The sequence below is a fragment of the Rhipicephalus microplus genome, chromosome X (assembly GCF_043290135.1).
Source record: "Rhipicephalus microplus isolate Deutch F79 chromosome X, USDA_Rmic, whole genome shotgun sequence".
Classification (NCBI taxonomy): Eukaryota; Metazoa; Arthropoda; class Arachnida; order Ixodida; family Ixodidae; genus Rhipicephalus; species Rhipicephalus microplus.
The window spans coordinates 378,988,839-378,994,838 of NC_134710.1; positions in this window are offsets into that span (position 1 = coordinate 378,988,839).

The following is a 6,000-nucleotide window of genomic DNA, read 5'->3' on the forward strand; positions in this document are numbered from 1 at the left end:
AATCCGTCATTATGACTGCGTTGTTTTGATTTGATGAAAGTTTTCGAAAAGATAAAATAATCGCCATGAGTTCCGCTTCAAAAACTGGAGTAAAATCAGGCAGTCTCACTGAAAAGGACCAGTCAAGCAAATCAGAGGCATCGCCTACACCTGCCTTTTGATTATTTACGGAAGCATTTTTGGCTATTACATTTTTAGTTTCTGCAGGCTCCAAGTAATCTTGTCAATAGTCTCATTAGTCTTAGTCAATAATTGTCATTAGTCTTAGTCATTATTTGTCATTAATTGTGATTAGTCAGTTTTGAGTCAGTCTCAATCACATTCAATTACATTTCTATTGTTCTCGACCAATGGCATCGTCTTCTTCTTCTTCTTCTTCTTCTTTTCTTCTGCTTTGTCCGGTGCCTCGTGAGAAGAATCTCAGCCTATTAATAATATGATGATGATGATGATGATACTCGTTATTCTGGCCCACACCCACAAAGACGGGATCGGGCAAGAACCGAATGGCAGGATGTTTAATTAAAAGGCTATGGTTTTACAAACACAATGTAATTTTGGACTGAAAAATAATATAGAGAGAAAAACGTAAAATCGAAAAATGAGTATATCTGAGCTGGGAAAATGAAACGTCGGGAATTTTAATCGTCTTCGTCGTCTTTGTCGATTCACCAAAATAAACACTCCGAGCTTGATTATTTCTTCTAAAGAGGGGGGTAACAATTCACTAAATACTCCGTCATATTCGTCAATTTTGTCTAAACTAAATAGGTTTAAACATATCTATTCAATCAAGTTGCCCCGTTCTATTCAACAACTCGAATTGTTCTTTCGGAAGGCTAAAGCGTCGCGCACCCGGCCCAGTTCTTGGTTTTTCAACATTGGAGCTCACCGAAACCCTCTTGTGGCGTTAATATAAAACTGTCATCACAATGAACGGCCTCAATCTTATAGAGCATCTCTCGTTGCCTAGCAACGCTTTGGAGGAATCAAAGTAGGAGAGAAAAATGGAAGTGGGTTGGAGGAACAGAAGAGGCAAATAAAATGAAATATTGGTCGCGTATTTGCATGCTTTCCTGCAAAGTACGTCGAAATACGATTGTCCCCTGTCTAGAGAGATAGAAAAAATAACCCGTTTATGAGAGAAGATCGGTGAGTGGGATCCTTAGTCCGAGATTTTATTGGCTCGGGCCGCCCTCCTCACACGTTTCACGAGCGCCTCTTGGGTCTTCAGATCCGAGCAGGACCCTTGGGCCTTGGGATCCTTCAGACCCTTGCATGTTGTGTTGTGTCTTGGCCTGCAAAGGGAGATTGTGTGGAGATTCCCAAATCTTCTGGTTAAAGGTGGCTGTTTTATTGGCGCAGGACCTGCACTGTGGCGCGTGTGTGTCGGGATCTATCTTAGACAGTATGTTTAAAATATGCATCCCAGGATAGGGTCTGCAGGTGACGCCGCGCTACCTGTGATTCCTTACTGAGGTTCTGCCCAGGGGGCGGAAGATTCTGTCTTTCAAGTCGTTGGTGTTGCGAAATTTTGTGTGCTACGTGAGACTTGGCGTTATCTGGCAGTAATGTGAAGAAATGAATTTTTTTAGAACGGAGAGCTACTGGTAGGTGACAGCACCGTGCCGTTTAAGCGAAGCGTATAGGAAACACTGCTATGTCGTTGATAGCATCGCATGGTCAGCGTAGCGTAATAAAGAGTGCCGTCTTTATAATTGCGTATTTATGAATTTTAAAAATAAAGATACAAACTACCTAGCATTGACGTATTGATGCTGCGTGTCAAATATGCGTTACATTTGCTGTTTGATTGATATTTCACCAGCACAAAAACAGATACCAAATTTAGATAGGTGGGCGTTGAGTACGAGCCTAAACTGTCTCCGGGTGGCTGAATCGTTAGACAGACGGACAGACAGACAAATATTTCTGCGTTGAAGTATTCCAGAAAGACTATCGTCCTTAAAATTTTGTAGGGAAGGGGCATTCGAACCTGAGTACTCACGGTCGAAGAAACGCAAGCGTCGGAACTACTTGGCTAACAGAGTACTTTATTGCAAACACTCTCGACAAATTTATGCCTTTACTTTTATGACCTGCGTATTTGTATATATATATATATATATATATATATATATATATATCTTGCTAGTATGCCTTAAGCGTTGAGTCCGCGGCGCGTTCATTAAAAGAACAAACACAGGTCAAGCGCTCAGCGATCCGAATCGGAGCTATCACGAGTACGAACCACGGACCTCTTACTCGTCTTTGGCAGGCACTGCTGATTGCACCCTATCCATTCTACAAATCACTCCCCCGCAAAAAAAAAGGAGCCATCCTGGCGACCTGAGGCACAGGTACGACTGCTGGGTCATAGTGCGGCTTCCGTCGGTCGACATGAACAGTCTCACGACCGCGACGGCGGCGGACTGTGGATGACTGTACGGGCTCGACAATATAGTTTACCGGGGATGCTTGACGCTGGATGTGGTAGGGGCCTTCATACTTAGGCAGCAGCTTTGAAGAAAGGCCTGGAGCTGAGGAGGCAATGCGAAGCCACACCAATGTTCCCGGCAAATAGGACTGGGGTTGCAGGTTGGTGTCATGGCAGTCCTTTTGAAGTGCTTGGTCTTGTGTAGTTAACGAACGTGCTGGCTGCCTGCATTCTTCCGCATAGGTGGCGACTTCTGAGAGAGTTGCAGACTCTGAAGTTTCCGGACGATACAACAGAACCGTATCCATAAATGAGGTGGGTTAATGGACATATAGAAGAAAGAAGTGAGGAAGTACATTCGTGGACTGAGTGGCGCTGTTGTACGCATAGGTGACAAATGGTAGTATGCGGTCCCAGTTGGTGTGGTCTGCAGATACATAGATGGGCATCATGTCGCCTAATGTGCGATTGAAGCCTTCAGTCATGCCATTGGTTTGGGGATGGTAAGCACTGGTCGTTCGATGAACAACATTGCATTCGCGCAGGAGGCCTTGTACAGCTTCTGAGAGGAACGTGCGTCCGCGGTCGCTGAGTAACTCGCGAGGAGTGCCATGGCGAAGAACAAGTTTTTGAAGAAAAAATAAGCCGACTTCACGTGATGTAGCCTCTGGCAGCGCGGCAGTCTCGGCATATCATGTCAAATGATCAATAGCGACAACCACCCAGCGATTCCCGTCAGGTGTGTATGAAAGTGGGCAGTATAAGTCAATTCCGATGCGATCGAAAGGTCGGGATGGGCAGGGCAATGACTGAAGTTGTCCAGTGACGGCATGTGGTGAACTCTTCCGGCGTTGACATTTTGAGCATGAACGTACGTATTGGCGGACAAATGGGTACATTCCACGCCAGTAGTGCTGCAGCCGGAGGCGTGAACGTCTTTATTACACCAGCGTGGCCGCATTGGAGGTCCGCATGGAACGAGGCGCAAATATCAGCACGTAGATGGCGAGAAATCACCAACAACTATTTGCGACCTTCACTGAGGTAATTGGGGCGGTAAAGTAGCCCATCGCGCATGGTGAAATGGCGAGCTGTGCGCCGCGGCGAGCGACTGGTGGTACTTGGTGATGGCTTCGATAGGAACTCCATTAAACACACTATCCAAGGGTCTTGACGCTGCTCGGATGACATGTTAGCGTGTGTGAGGGAGGCAGAATTGTAGGTAGAAACAGGCGCATTTGCACAGTCATGTGGAAGTGGAGATCGAGAGAGAGCGTCGGTATCTGTATGTCTGCGCCTTCACCTGTAGACGACGCGGATGTCGTAGTCTTGGAGTCCTAATGCCCAACCGGCTAGGCGACCAGATGGGTCTTTTAGAGACGACAACCAGCAGAGGGCGTGATGGTCAGTCACGGCATCAAATGTCCGACCATATATGTAAGGACTAAATTTAGCGATTGCCCAAAAGATGGCTAGACATTCTTTCTCCTTGACCGAATAATTTTCTTCAGCTCTGGTCAGAGTGTGACTCGCGTAAGAAACGACGTACTTATCGAAGCCAGACTTTTGCTGCGCAAGGATAGCGCCAAGGCCTATTCCACTAGCGTCCGTCTGACTTTCGGTAGGGGCGTCTGGGTCGAAGTGACGAAGAATCGGCGGTGATGTCAGAAGATGACGTAATTTCGCAAATGCGTCCTCACAGGTGGACGACCATGCCGAGAAACTTTGGCTATCAGCAAGTAGACGTGTTAAAGGGATTATTATAGATGTGAAATTGCGAATAAATCTTCGAAAATACGAGCATAGCCCTACAAATCTCCGGAGTTCTTTGAGTGTCGACGGCTTAGGAAACTCGGTGAAAGCGCGGAGCTTGTCTGGGTCTGGGAGAACGCCGTCCTTGCTGACAACGTGCCCTAAGATTGCGAGCTTCCGTGCGGCGAGGTGACATTTCTTCAAATTTAGTTGTAGCCCAGCCTCTTTGAAGGATTCCAGGACACTTGCGAGGCACTGGAGATGGGTATTGAAGTCTTTTGAATAAACCACGAAGTCATCCAGATAGCAAAGGCAAATATGCCACTTGAGACCTCGAAGTATGTTGTCTATAAGACGCTCGAATGTGGCGGGGCATTGCAAAGGCCGAACGGCATCACGTTGAATTCATACAAGCCGTCAGGAGTTACGATCGCAGTTTTGGGGCGGTCGGCTTCATCGATAGGTACCTGCCAGTACCCCAACCGAAGATCCAGCGAAGAGAAGAACTAAGCTCCTTGCAAACAGACGAGCGCGTCATCAATTCTGGGAAGCGGATAGACATTTTGCGCGGGATTTTGTTAAGGCGCCTCTAATCAACACAGAAGCGGATACTACCGTCCCTCTTTTTCACGAGCCCCACCGGGGATGCCACGAAACTTCGGGACGGCTGTATGACTCCCCGACTAATCATGTCAGTCACCTGGTCTTCAATAACCCGACGTTGAGCTTGAGAGACGCGGTATGAACGCTGGCGCAGGGGTGCATGGCTGCCGGTGTCTATAGGATGAGTGATCGAAGTTGTTCTGCCCAAGCTGGGTTGCTCATAATCGAAAGACATCCGAAAGCCGCTGAGAAGCTTCAAGAGTTGGGTCCGCTGAACGCTGGGAAGGTCCGAAGCAATAAATGGAAGGAAGACATCTGGGTTAGACGTGTTGGCCGTGGTATCGATATTAACGTTCGCGACATGGAGGCTTGCTGTGTGACCAGGTAGTGAGTTAGGGCAGACTTAATCAATGTCCTCAAGTTTCCCTATACATTCTCCGCGGAACATAGTGGTTGGGAACAAAAGCAGGTTCGTGACATAAATGGTTGCGGAGGAGTTTTCAATCGTGATAAGAGCAAATGGGAGAAGAAAGTGCTTACGGGAAGTGAATTTCGCTGACAACGTAAACAAGGCGGTACAGAAAGCATAGTTCGCAGAAGATTGGCACAATAGCAGACGACAAAGGTGGGATGTCAGTGTCATCGGCGATGACGACATGAGAAAAAGATGAATTGGCAGGAGCGATGTCCGAAATTGCTGATAATTCCAGCTCGGCACGGGCACAATCGACAACTGCATGATGCATGCAAAGAAAGTCCCAGCCCAATATAACGTCATGCGAGCAGTGCGGAACGACGACGAATTCAATCACATACAAAACATCGTGAATGAGTAGACGAGCTGGGCACGTGACGGAAGGTTGGATGTGATGTGCAGTCGCCGTACGGAGAGAAACACCAGAAAGTGGAGTCGTAATCTTTTTCAACTTGCGGCACATTGCTTCACTCAACATGGACACAGCAGCTCCAGTATCGACTAAGGCGGACACGGCAACACCTTCAATGATGATTGGGATTTCGTTTGCAGGTTGGGAATGTGGCCTTGTAGATTTTGACAGTGGCGCAGTTCTTGCCTCGGGAACTGCAGTGGTCAGTTTTCCGTGTGGACGGGCGCGGTGCGTCGAAGCATTGGCGATAGCGAACGCCGGCGCGAGGAGGGTGATTGAGACGAGTGGGAGGTGCGGCGGTTCGACGATGAGGTGTTTGAA